Genomic DNA, 14,555 nt, shown 5'->3' with positions numbered 1-14,555 from the left:
TTTCCAGTGTATTCTTGCTACATACTTACAGTGTACATGTGTAAGTTGCCACAGATGCCAGAACATCAGGCCAGCATTTTAACGTGACACAAAAGGAAAGGGGTAAATCCCACAAAGGCTTCTAACCATGACGTGAAAGTCTAAAATTTCTGGGCATCTCAACAACTGTTTTCTTTTTATTTGAAACAACTGTTAACCATCATAGGAGACATACTGTTAAAAAAATTATGTCTGAAACACAGTAGTTGGCTATTTAATTCTTCATCTGAATTGTTTTAAGGTATCTACTTTTGCATATAGAAATAATCTTTATTTCATAGAAAACATTTTATTGTGAATTCTTTAAGTAGAAAACACGATGATCGCTTTATTATTTGTATGAATCACTGTAGCCCATATCTATGGGTCTTGTTCTGATTGCTGCTGCAAAACAACTGTTTCATACATTGAAGCATAATATCCTCAGATGTTTTAAATGCACAAAATTAGATTTTTTCACTTTTAATTAAAATCTTTCCTTGCTACACTCTCACCTTTTCTATCTACCAATTTTTATGCACACTTTATTATTTGGAATGAACTGATTCCATCTAAGGAAGTGGTTAAATCTGTGATTACATAGCTTGTCCCTCTGAAGAAAACCCAGAATGATTTAAAAGTCTCATGCCATGGAGTATTGAATTTCTATATAGTTTATCTCAGATCGGCAGTTGTTCTTTAATTTTTCTAACTTCTTTCCAAATTTAACACTGGTAGTGGGATGTTTTAGTAGTTCAGACCCAGTTTTAATATCAATTCAGAATCTCAGGTGTAAGAATTGGTGGAAAGACATACAATGCACCCATGTACACCACCTACACACTAGGACTAGATACAATAGTATATTTTCTGTCACTGTATCAAAATAACTGGAAACTGGACACTATACAGAAAGGAGGTCTATTTAACTTATAAATTCCGAGTTCCAAATGCATTCTCACAATATTTACTTGGCTCTGGTGAGAACTTTCTGGCATTTTGCAACATCATGCATGGTATTGTAGTGGTAGTGCAAGCAAAAGGAGAGATCACGTGGCAGGACAAGAAACAAGAAACTGGGTAGGGATCTGACCTATTTTTTTAATATAATAACCTGTTCTCATGGAAACTAAATCATTTCTGAAAGATTCATCTCATTCCAGGAGTCCAACATCAATGCATTCATGAAGAGAGAGCCCCCAATGACTTAATTATCTTCCATTAGGCCCCACTGCACAAAAGCAGCACCATTTCAATACCGCTACACTGGGAACCCATCAAGCTTCCAGCAAAATGAACTTTTGTGGGACACATTCAAGTCATGAGTATATATATTCAATCCCTTATATTCATGATTACTTTATATACAAAGACAATCTTACTATACTAAAATCAATTTCAGAAGGGTAGCATATGCATCTATTGGCTTTTTATTCTTTTTTTTTTTTTTTTAGGAATACAGTTGCTATTAGCATTGTCCATACTGGGGAGAATTGTGTAAGACATGAGATACTTAAGTATTCCCAAATTATCCTCCTTTTATCTATAAGCACCATATCATCATTTAAGGAGAATATTGTTATAAGGTAAATTACATTCCTCCAATTCATATTTTGAAGCCTTAATTACAGTACCTCTGAATGTTGCTTTATTTTAAAATCAGGACCTTAAAGATGTAATTAAATTAAAATGATACCATTATATGGGTCTATACCCAATGTGACTGGCATCCTTAAAAGAAGCAATAGAGATGCACAGAGGGATACTAAGGGTATTCATGCACAAAAGTAGACCATGGAAGATACAGTGAACAAGGGCATCCTAATACAGGTGTAGTGATGTACACCTGTAATGTCTACATTAGGAAGATGAGGCAGGAAAAAAGATGAATGAAAGTTTCAGCATAGTCTTACCTGCACAGCAAGGGCCTGAATAAAAAAAAAAAAGGGAAAGAAGCAAGAATTCGTGGGGTGGGGAAACGGAAATAAAAGAAACCAAACCTTCTGACATGAGACATAAACATCTATTCTCTATGACTGTGGGAAAGTAAAATGTTATTGCTTCAGATATATCATTGTTAGGATTTTGTTACAGAAGGCCTGACAACTAATACAACTGTATAATATTAATTTATACAGTTTTGATTTGAGGATATTTTCAAGTAGAATTTCTGAATTACTGGTAGCATTCTATATCCTCATATAATAGCTAAGCTCTCAACTTGTGTAAAAAGGCCCTATGGACTTTTCTACTCCTAGGCAATTGCAAACAAAGGTTGTAATTAATGTGGTTCAAGGGAGCAAGAGTCTATCACAAGTTAGCAGTATCATCTTTCTGTGATGACTTTAGGGGCACAAAGACTACAGACATGATGGGGCTGTGGGCTCTTCTTTTGTAATTTCAGCTTGTGGCATGGGAATTCCCAAATGAAAAACTAATGGGCCAAGAGGCCCTAAGAGGCCATTCTATAAAGCTAGGTATGTGAAGCCTTGGTTGCAATGGAAACTACAAGATGTTGGAGATGCTGGAACCATGAGACAATTTCCAGGAAGATCTGCAAACAGAGAGTAAAACAAACCCAGGATGCAAAACTGGAGGGCAGAACCTTCTAAGCCCTTTGACACTGGACATGGAGCTACAGGACGTGATGTTTGTTTGCTGGGTTATGCTCTTGCTTTGGATATATGTTTAGATGAGAAGGACTCCCTGAGGCACATATGTTTGAAAACTTGGTTTCCCAATTGATAGAACTATTTGGAAAGGGTTAGGGAGTTTGGCCTTGTTGGATGGAGTGTGTTCTGGATGTGGGCTTTGAGAATTTAGAAGCATCCTGTCATCTCTAATTCCTACTCTGCTTTCTGTTTGTGAATCAGGATGTGAACTCTCAGCTGCTTCAATATCATTCCTGCCAGGATCTTCACCATAGTGATCATGGTCTCCTCCTCTGAAACTGTAAATTCCAAGTAAGATCTTCTTTCTTTATTATAGACTCTATATATTTTCTCAGTAATGATGTCTCACCATAGCAATAGAAAAGTAACTAATGTAATATGTATATAAATTTGAGAGTTACTATTAGTAATAATTTTACAACAAATGACTTTCATTTGCCTTAGCCAGGGTACCAAGGCAGGGGAACTTTATGATAAATTATTGTCATTGAAACTGCTAAACCTTGTTAATTTCTTGTCACTCAATAAATTCTTACGTTGTGGAAAGAAACACACTTGTCTATATTTATGACATAGCAGATTTCTGACAAATAATGAAGAGAGTGAACATTGATTGAGCAGTGTTTTTATTATTCTGCCTGTAGCTCATCTTTTTTAGACAATATTACTGTGTAGCCCTAGCTAGCCTAGAACTCTCTAGGTATACCACAGTAGCCTACAACTCATAGAGATTTACTTGCCTCTACGTCCTGAATGCTGAGATTGAAGCTATATACCATCATGTCCAGCTAATGCAACACATTTTCTAGTATCAGCTGGCCAAAGTATGTCATGTTTCTTAGCAACTCATGTGCATGGAGGGCAGAACTAGAGCATCGTTGATGGGAGTATATGGCATGAAGTTAAAAAGAGGAAGGATGAGTGGCCATCTTCATAGTCCACTACAGACTTTCTCAACACTTCATCCCCTAATTCTCTCTCTGTCCAAACTGTTTTTATTTTTCCTCAGAAACTGAAGGCTCTTACCCTAAGGCATTTACATATACTCATCCTTTCCCAGGAAATATTCCATTCCATTGTATATCTGTGTAGTTAGCTCATATGGCTTCTTTGAATCTGTGAGTTCAACTAGATGACTATTTTGGTTTAGCCTTCGGCTATTTATGTGTTGATAACCACCTAGTTGATCTGCTGGGTGATAGGAGGGGCTCCAATGTGATGGTTTCTGATGCTCTCCATGACTTTGAACCCCCCAGACTAACCAAAGTTTGGTTAAATCATAGGATTTTATGTAATCATAGAAGCATGTAAAGTCTCTTGAGAGATCTCTTAAACTGGCACCATTTTCCTTGTACCTACATTCTGATACCAAAGGTAGTGAAATGGATTCTACTTTCTATGGGCTGCTTAATCTGGGGGGAATAATTATAGCCTTTCTTGTAAGCAACATATGCTAATGTGCTTTTTACAGCATTTTGCTTCAGAGCAATATTCTTTAAGCAGGGGAAAACATTTGATTTTACTCCTTTAATTACATTTTCTTAGCTCTTCTTTTTTTTTCATCATGGACAGTTTGTATTAAGCAGATATTGACTATTCATAATTTGCTATACTTCACCAAAGATTCTTTAGAAATTTTCTTCTCATTTTCTGCAAATCCTTCTAAGGCATACTTTGGAATGACCTTTGGAACGTCTCTTTTGCTTTCCAGCTGTGTTTCTTTTGCTTAGTTATGCTTCAGAGGAAACTTATCTTTTGTAATATAGCATCTGTATTTATAATTGTATTATATATTATGCTATCTACAAACTGTTTTTTGGCAATTACATCTTCTTTCACAGTAACTCATTTTATCCTTTCATGGAAACAGTATTCTCTTGAGTTTTTCTTATTCTTCATTTATCCTTTGAGGTTTGTCCCTCTATTGAGTTTTGTGTTGTTTTTCATCTTGATCATTGCCTTCAGGTGGTTTGTGACTATTTTCCTTTTGCTTTGCTAGAGTCAATTGCCAATGACCTAAACTTAAGTATTATTTATACTGTTATTGTACAACACCACATTATTAGAGAAAAAATTAAATAGAAAGGCAGTACTTTTGCAATTTGTGGTGTCTGACTTTATGAGTTTGAAAAGGGGGCTCCTGTGGAGTACTGCTTGTTTTCTTCCCTCCATGGTTGTTTTATGGATATGATGGAACTTTCTCAATTAGCAACTGTGTAGGCATCCTGTTTGATCTCAGCTGCAGCTTCTATGGAGTCTACTTTGCAAGTGTTTCCTATCTTACCCACAAGACAAGTCTCATGCATTCCATGCAACCTATATTCAGACATGTGTTATAAGTTTCATGAAAGGTGTATCTGTTTTTATTTGATAGTAGTAAATATCAATGGAGCATTACTTATCATTGGGAATAATTTAAAGCCTATTTGTAATTATTTTTGCAAATTATATAAGATATAGAGCATGTATTGTGCCACCTGCTTCTTCCTCATAAGTGCTGTGATTAAAGGCCCAAATATTTAAAAATATATTATATACATGCTCTATCTGCATATACACTTGCATACCAGAAGAGGGCATCATATTCCAGGATAGATGACTGTGAGCCACAATGTAATTGCTGGGAATTGAACTCAGGAAACCACTGATCTCCAGCTGAGAGATCCAATCTTAAAGGTACTCTTGGTTAGTTTCTGCACTATTTTTTATTTTGCCTTTTTCATTAATTTATTCACTTTAAATCCCGTGACAGGACCCTCGCTCCTATCCTCTCAGTCCTACCCTCACAACTTCCTCCCATTACCCTCATTAGAGAAGGGGAAGCTCTACATGGGTACCAATCCACTCTGGCACATCAAGTCCCATCAAGACTAGGCACATCCTTTCCCACAGAGGCCAGACAAAGCAGCACAACTAGGGGGAAGGAATCTCAGAGACAGTCCCCTCTCCAATTGTTAGGGGGCTCATGTGAAGACAAACTATACATCTACAGATGTATAGGGGAGCTATGGTTCCATCTCTGAGAGCCCCCATGGGTCCAGGTTAGTTGGAAGTATAGGTCTTCTTTGGTCCTTGACCACTCAGGCTCCCTCAATCCTTCTGCCCACTCAAGACTCCCTGGGCTCTTCCTAAAGTTTGACTGTGGGTCTCTGCATTTGTTTCCATCTGCTGCTGGATGAAGCCTCTCAGATAACAGTTATGCTAGGCTCTTGTCTACAAACATAGCAGAGTATCATTAATACTGTCAAGGGTTGGCTCTCTCCCATTGGGTGAATTTCAATTGTCCAGCCATTGCTTGGCCATTCCCTTAATCTCTGTTTCATATTTATGCCTGCACATCTTCAGGTAGGACAATTTTGGGTCAAAAGTTTTGTGGGTAGTTTTCTCTCCCCCTTCTTCCACTGAATGTCCTACATGACTATAGGAGATAGCCACTTTAGTCTCCATACCCCCAGTTGTTAGGAGTCTGAGATAGGGTCATCCCCATAGACTCCTAGGAGCCTCCCCAATACCAGGTCTCAAGCTTGTCCCAGAGATGTCCCCCACCAATTTCCATTTTCTCTCCCTACCTTCTTTCCCTCCCCACACCTGATCCCTTTCTTTCTTCTCCCCACCCCCTCTCGCACACACTTCCCTTCATTCATTGACCTTGGATGTCTGTTTTATTTCCCTTTCTGAGTAAGATTCAAGAATCTGCCCTTGGGCCCTCCTTGTAACTCAGCTTTATTTTTGGGTCTATGGCATGTAGCATGGTTAGTCAAACTAGAGCCATCTTAGAAGAAAAAGGAGGAGGAGGAAGAAGAGGAGGAGGAGGAAAAAGAAGGAGGAGAAGGAGAAGAAAAAGAAGGAGGAGGAGGAGAAGAAGAAGAAGAAGAAGAAGAAGAAGAAGAAGAAGAAGAAGAAGAAGAAGAAGAAGGAGGAGGAGGAGGAGGAGGAGGAGGAGGAGGAGGAGGAGGAAAAGGAGAGGGAGAGGAGAGGGAGGGAGAAGAAGAAGAAGAAGGAGGAGGAGGAGGAGGAGGAGGAAAAGGAGAGGGAGAGGAGAGGGAGGGAGAAGAAGAAGAAGAAGGAGGAGGAGGAGGAGGAGGAGGAGGAGGAGGAGGAGGAGGAGGAGGAGGAGGAGGAGGAGGAGGAGGAGGGAAATCCAATTGAAGAACTGTCTTCATTAGATTGTTCATAGGCAAATCTGTGTGGCATTTTCTTGATTTATGGCTAAGAGAGGGCTCAGCCCACTGTGAGTGGTGCTACCGCTGGGAACAAGGTACTGTGTTGTATTAAATATTACTCCTTCATGGCCTCTGCTTCAGTGTCTGCCTCCAGGTTCCTCCCTGTGTTTTTGTGTTGGCTTCCCTCAATGACTAACTATGGTTGGAATATGTAAGCCAAATAAACACTTTCTTCTCCAAGTTGCTTTTGGTCATGGTATTTTATCACAAGCTAGAATAGTTTTTGAAACTCTTTTATATATCATTTAACTTTCTTTAATGAGAGCATATTTCCTAAGCAGAAACCACAAGACTTGTATACTATGTTTTGTATTTATGATTACCATGATAGTATTGCTATCTGACATTATTGGTTTTCTCTTTAAAAAAGGGAGAGTAAGTTTACTTCTGGACTCATGCCGTTGTAATAATATGGGTAGTAAAATAACTCTTTCTTTTTAAATATGGGATGGTTGATTTGTTTCTGAGATAGCAAAAAAGCTACTGTTCTGCTGTAACATTGCAGATTAAATTATGATACATAAGATAGATTCACATTCTGAGTACAGATTAAATTAATCACCGAAAAGCATATGACTCTTTGAACACATCTTTTTCAGTTAACTACTTCCAGCTAGGTAATTAGATGGGGAAAGGTTTCATTTTAAATTTTTTTGCATTATCTGTATTTTCTGAAGTACAATAGCCAATAAATATGTGTAGTTAATCTCATGACATTGATTGGACTGCTTTTTGATTAGGCAAACATTGTCTTAGTGTTCATGGAGGCTTAGTCAATATTGGATAATATGGAGAAATCAATATTGAATGTTTATATGTACTTTGCCTCAAATCACCCAGCTTGTAAGTTGGTGTCTTAATTTGTTTTGTGTGGTACTCTGGAATAGCTGATATTCTGAAGAGTGGTTTGTAGTTGATAGAAACTTATCATATCACAGTTCTGGAAAGCAAGATGTCTCAGATCAGGATGCTGGCAATCAGGTAAAGGCCTTCTTGCTGGATCAGCATAAAGTGCATGGTGAAATTAAAATAGAAGAGGGTGTCCCACCTCTATCTGAGGCACAGGGTAGGTATTTGACAATTGTTAAAGCATTGGTAAAATTTGATATTCATGTTAATGTCTAGTCTTTTAATACCGTATTATGTTTATTCTTATGTTCATTTTCCTGTAAGTAAGAAAAACATTATGGATGGAGTAGTTTGACTTCATAATTGGCAACTATAAGAGTCTCCTTTGCTGCCTTAGTAAAGTAAAAAGAATGTCACCTAGACAGCCAGTAAAACTAACCTAATGACAACACTGACTATTTTGGAAGTGCCACAGGTTCCTTGAAAAAACTACCCATAAATACAACTGATTACTTCCGCTCCTGAAGTTAAAGCTTCAGACACAATTTGTGCTGTTTTCTTATGTGCTTTGGTGAGCTATAGGTAACTATATATTCATTTCCACTTAGGATAGAGGGGGACTCTCTGGTGGTCTACCAACATATAAGGATAGACGATATAGGGAAGTAGAGAAGAAAAACAGCAGGTCATGGTTGCTGGGATGGCTTCAAGGGACTGTCAATTCTTTAGGAATTGGGTCGCTGACAACACAGGCCTAGGATTCATGACACTGATTACTGCTAAAGGCTAAAGAATTGCAACTTCCTATGCCTAGATTACAATGGCAGACTTACACCTAGACAAGAATAGCTGAAACAAGTATATCTAGGGGTCTCACTCTGAAGCCTACTCAAGTACTGAAATATTGTAATGCTACAGAATCCTTCTACCTACTACTGCTCCAGAAAGAGTCTGCTTTCTTTGCTCAATTGTGCCAAATGCTGAGTGCTCAGGCCTTTTGAAGACGTTCACTGTCTACCTGTGACTTCTGTCTTGGTAGAGACAAAAGAGCTCAGATAGCTAACTAGTAACAGAAGGTCAAAGGGGCAAGAAAGGAACCTGACCTCTCCCTTTGATAACAGTCCTTGTGTTTTTTTTCTCCCCTCAATGCCGACACAGACACAGTGCTGTTAACTGTGATCATGTGTTTTGGAGGTAACAAGGTTTAAAACCATAACAGACAGCTTATAAACTCAGCTGGTTTGCTTCTGGAGCTTCATATGTTTACCACTTTTTTTTTTTTTTATCTCAAGTAGCCTTACATATTTGCTTGGTAAAAATTAAAACAAAGAAACTAAAACTCCAGTAGCAAAGGGAGATTCAGACAATATTTGGAAGTTTGCATGGATTACTAATAAACTTTGAGGCACTAATAATTCATCAGTGATGCATTAAGGAAAGGAATAAAAGCATATACTTTGTTGTCATTTTTCCAAGAACCAGGCCAGATGTGAATTGTCTACTTTGCTCGTTGTTTTCCATTGTCCTTGCCAGTTTGTTGTTTGAGTCTGAATCTGTGCCTGCCTGAATGCCATCTTAGGAGTCTATGGGTCACTGTATATCTGTGCCTCTGTGTGTGTGTGTGTGTCCACAACAAAAGGCTTTTATTGAACAGCAAAGAAAGCATCATATGGGGAGGGAATGAGGGGTGCTATGGTGATTTGAATGTGCTTGGCTCATAGGAAATGGCACTATTAGGAGGTGTGGCCTTGTTGGAATGGGTGTGGGCTTGTTGGAGGAAGTGTGTCACTAGGTAGGAGGGCTTTGAGGTCCTATGAGACCCTCCTCATGAGACAGTCTTCTCCTGACTGGATCAAGGTATAGAACTCTTGGCTCCTTCTGCATCTTGTTTCCCTGGACGCTGCCATGCTTCCTGCCATGCTGATAAGGGACTAAACTGCTGAACTGTAAGCCAGCCCCAAATAAGCATTGTCCCCTATAAGAGCCTTGGTCATGGTGTCTCTTCTCAGCAATGGAAACCCTATATCAGACAGGAATGTTATAGAACTCTTTAACAGAATTTTATAAGGGTAAGTCTCTGACTCGTCTTGATCCCAGCTGAACCACATAAACACACACTCTCTGGCAACCCTTGAATGCCACTTTTATTGTTTATAAGGCTGCTTTCAGACTATTTCAAGTTTCTAGCAAATGATTGTCGTACCACACATGCAAGCACACTTGCATTACTCTTGGGTCGGGGAAGTGGTGGAAGATTACAACAATGCATTAGCTTAGGTTATAAAAATTGATCACATGGGAAATTCAAAACAAGTAAGGATGGCTGTTACATTGTTCTCTGAAAGATAGGTTAAACAAACAGGCTGATTACAAAGTAGGATAACAGTCTTAAGTTTTAAGTGAACCCTCAGGGTATATTATTAACTTTGCCTGACTGTGAGGTCCAGTCTTTTAGAATGTAGGTGACATTTTTATCATAATGCATTGCTGTGGTAATATAATGCATGAGTAGCAAAAGGAAGATCAATATAGTATGAGCTCTCCAGTTTGCTTATCCCTCAGGATACCCAAACAAGCAGAGCAGAATAACAGGCTATATTAGTGGTGGATAAACATCATGGCTAAGCAGCTTTATAGCTTTCCCCTAATGGAACCAACATAGAACAGTTGGTTCTATGATACAGTCCTAGATAGAATCTACTGAACAGACAAATGAGTCAGCTTATTTGAGCAAACACGCAGCTGAAGCAGAGAAGTAGCAGTGAGTGGCCCTGCTGATGCTGGTGAAGTGCTTGGCCTTGGTGTACTAAGCACCATGCAAACATTTTAATGAAGGATTATAGAAGGCTGAGGTGGCCTTCAAGGAAATCACTGTACCAGAATTGCTGCTAAATCCAGAAGAAAACTGCTTGACTGGTCACTATATGCTTGTATTACCTGCTCTGGAAACTTTAGAAAGCTTTTATAGCGGCAATCACTGAAGTCACTGAAAAGTTCCTTGTCCCTGGCATTGCTATAAAATTACATTTTAAAAGTAATTTTTTGCAAGACCAAGAGCCTCTACTCCTATTGATGGCTGACTAGGCCATCCTCTGTAACTAGAGACACATCTCTGCAATACATATGCAGCTAGAGACACAGCTCTGGGGGGTACTGGTTAGTTCATATTGTTGTTCCTCCTATAGGGTTTCAGACCCCTTTAGCTCCTTGGGTACATGCCCCAGTACAGGGGAATGGCAGGGCCAGGAAGTGGGAGTGGGTGGGTTGGGGAGCAGGGTGGGGGGAGGGTATAGGGGGCTTTGGGGATAGCATTTGAAATGTAAATGAAGAAAATACCTAATAAAAATCCTTTGGAATGATTAAAAAATAATTTTTTTGATTTTCTTAAGTAGTGACTTAGTTTTCTTAGGATAAATTAGTTGGTATAATTACCTTTAGCAAGCATGGGAAGCTAGGCAGTGGTGACACAAATCTTTAGTCCCAGCAGTCAGGAGGCAGAGGTAGGGTGACCTCTCTGAATTTGAGGCCAGCCTGGTCTACAGAGTTTCAGGATAGCCAAGGTGACACAGAGAAATCTTGTCTCTAAAAACAAGAGAGAGAGAGAGAGAGAGAGAGAGAGAGAGAGAGAGAGAGAGAGAGAGAGAGAGAGAGAGGAGTGAGAGGAGAAAGAGATAGATTGATTTATCTTTAAGAAGATATGAAAAAGACTGTGTTTATAAATAGTTGAAAATTCCTGTAATATGTCAGTTCTCCAAGGTTATATTTCTTCCAAATATACATGTGTAATGGATGAATAGCTAGTATAAATTAATAACCATGAACATTAATATTCATGAATTGAACATTTTCTCAGTGAAACCTACTTTAGATTATGACTTGCTTCAGAAAAAATATTGGAATTAACCAAATTTTTCTGACAATATTTTTGATGAAGCTCAAAAGCAGACAAGCAACTGCCAAGCATGTAGAAGACTCATTTTCTGTAACACTTAACTCCTGGGTGTAAGCTGCTCTTTGCTTTTGAGCTATGGGATGTTAACTACATAGTCTGAGGGTATTTCAGTTATGATAGACTGAATCTAAGATTTACATCATGTGTTGTGAGTCATTAACTGATTTTTCTGGTTAATTCTTGAGAATGCTAATACTTATTTATACTGTCCCATTGCTATCTGTTGAATTATAATTATTCATTACCCTAGTGTCAAGTATTGAGATTAAGTAAAGCTATAATAGGAAATGTATTATTTGCTCAATTGTGAGTTTCTGGGAAGCACCGATGGTTGCTTTATTGCAAGCAGATACTTATATTAAAGATGGAAGTACAAAATAGGCTTGGACTGATAAATTTGCTCTTGAATATTTCATCTTTAAAAATATGCTCACAGTCGTCTATTGGATGGAACACTGGGCCCCAATGGAGGAGCTAGAGAAAGCACCCAAGGAGCTGAAGGGGTTTGCAGCCCTATAGGAGGAACAACAATATGAACTAACCAGTACCCCCCAGAGCTCATGTCTCTAGCTGCATATGTAGCAGAAGATGGCCTAGTCGGCTATCATTGGGAAGAGAGGACCCTTGGTCTAGCAAACTTTATATGCCCCAGTACAGGGGAACACCAGGGCCAGGAAATGGGAGTGGGTGGGTTGGGGAGCAGGGTAGGGGGAGGGTATAGGGGACTTTCGGGATAGCATTTGAAATGTAAATGAAGAAAATATCTAATAAAAATTGTTAAAAAATATCAACTCACTTTTTCTTATCTGTGATGAATATAAAAATTACATGTAAATCAGCAGTGTAGTAGTTTTTAAAAGAAACCTTGACAATTTCTGTTTTATTTCAGTAGATAGATGCTCTAAGTCCTCCCTGAATGTATGGAGCACAGCATATTGATCTACAACCCTTATTTTCGGAAACATCTTTTAAAAAGGCAAGGCCGTGATCTTCACTGATTTTTATTTTTCTTTAATTGACAAATGAATTAAGAAGCAGTTTCTAGTTTTACACTTCATTGCCTCAAAGCTGGTTTCCATGTGCAATTTCTGCGCTGGATAAATTCATAATAATTTAATATTTGAAGTATAAAGCTAAAAGGAGGCAGACTTTCTGATATGGGAAATAACAATTATAATTAAATTACCATTTGAGTCAGCCATTAGAGAAAGATCTTTTAAAATTGTTAGTGCAAGAAATCAAATTGCCTTAGGGTTATTCTTTCAATAGTTAGAGCTTATTTGACTACTAAAGATATGGCATTTGAATGTATGATGGTTATTAATCTTGTGATTTAATGAGAGTAAGAGAGAGAGAGAACAAATTTTGTTTCTATTATTATTATTTAATGTTTTTACAGTCCAGTCGTTATTCCCCTCCCAGTCTCCCTCCCACAGTTCCTCATCCCATTCTTCCTCCCCACCCCCTCCCCTGTCTCCAGGACAGGTGTCCCCAACACCCCCTACCCCACCAGACCTTCCTACTCCCTGGTGCCTCAAGTCTCTCCAGGGTTAGGCACATCTTCCTTCACTGATACCAGACCTGGCAGTCCTCTGTTGTGTATGTGTCTAGAGCCTCATATCAGCTGGTGTATGCTGCCTGCTTGGTGGCTCAGTGTCTGAGAGATCTCAGGGGTCCAGGTTAGTTGAGACTGCTGGTCTTCTCATGGGGTTGCCCTCCTCCTCAGTGTCTTCCAGCCTTTCCCTAATTCAACCACAGGGGTCCCCGTCTTCAGTCCAATGGTTGGGTGTAAGTATCTGCTTCTGACTTTTCCGCTGCTTGTTGGGCCTCTCAGAGAACAGCCATGCTAGGCTCCAGTCTGAAAGCACACTGCATCAGTAATAGTGTCAGGCCTTGGGGCCTAACCTTGAGCTGGATTCAAATTTGGGTCTGTCACTGGATCTCCTTTTCCTCAGTCTCTTCTTCATTTTTGTTCCTGCAGTTCTTTCAGATAGGGACAATTCTGAGTCAGAGGTTTTCTGACTATGGGATGGCAACCCTATCCATCCACTTGATGCACTGTCTTTCTGCTGGAGGTAGACTCTACTACAAGTTCCCTATCCCCACTGTAGGGCATTTCATCTAAGGACCCTCCTTTTGAGTCCTGGGAGTCTTTTACTTCCTAGGTTTCCGGTACATTCTAGAGGATCTCCCACCTTTCATCTCCTGAGGTTGCCAGTTTCTGTTTATTCTGCTGTCCCTCAGAGCTTCAGTCCCTTTCCCTCTCCCTAATACCCAATCATTTTCCCTTCTTCCCCTCCCTGTCCCCTCTCCCACCCAGGTTGCTCCCTCCCTCTGTACCCCCTCTCCTGTGATTACTTCCTTTTCCCTCCCAAGTAGGATTGAAGCTTCCTCACTTGGGCCCTTCTGCTTTTTAACCTTCTTGAGTTCTGTGGATTGTATCCTGGGTATTATCTACATTTCTATATTTTTTTGGCTAATATCCACTTATCAGTTAGTACATAGGATGAATGTCCTTTTGGGACTGAGTTATCTCACTCAGGATGATATTTTCTAGTTCCATCCATGTCAGGATTTTCTCATTCTTAATAGCTGAATAGTATTCCACTGTGTAAATGAACCACATTTTCTGTATCCATTCTTCTGTTGTGGGACATCTGAGTTTTTTACAGTTAAGAAAGACTGTATTTTGAAGAAATCCCTTATCTGCCATGATTCTTAGTTTAATTCATGACATTTATAGATTAGACAACAGGCCTTTAAAGAGTTTCTCTCATATGATGAACTGCTGGGCATTTTTTTTTTTTTTTTTTTTTACTGGATGGTTTATAAAAGAATTTA

General features: G+C 39.1%; 1 protein-coding gene across 2 annotated transcripts in view; it reads left to right on the top strand.

Annotated features, from left to right (window-relative positions):
* The window catches only part of LOC110286137 (melanoma-associated antigen 1-like), a 168,403-nt gene that overhangs the window by 84,787 nt on the left and 69,061 nt on the right, over nt 1–14,555 (top strand). For both annotated transcript variants that reach the window (XM_029473339.2, XM_029473337.2), the window contains exon 8: nt 2,892–2,981. The gene's annotated coding sequence lies outside the window, so the exon portion shown is untranslated. The remainder of the gene's footprint in view (nt 1–2,891; nt 2,982–14,555) is intronic.

The sequence above is a fragment of the Mus caroli genome, unplaced genomic scaffold (genome assembly GCF_978045245.1).
Source record: "Mus caroli unplaced genomic scaffold, Mus_caroli_1 scaffold_5, whole genome shotgun sequence".
Taxonomy (NCBI): domain Eukaryota; kingdom Metazoa; phylum Chordata; class Mammalia; order Rodentia; family Muridae; genus Mus; species Mus caroli.
The sequence above is the reverse complement of the archived record's forward strand: the minus strand, read 5'-3'. Positions and strand labels throughout refer to the sequence as shown.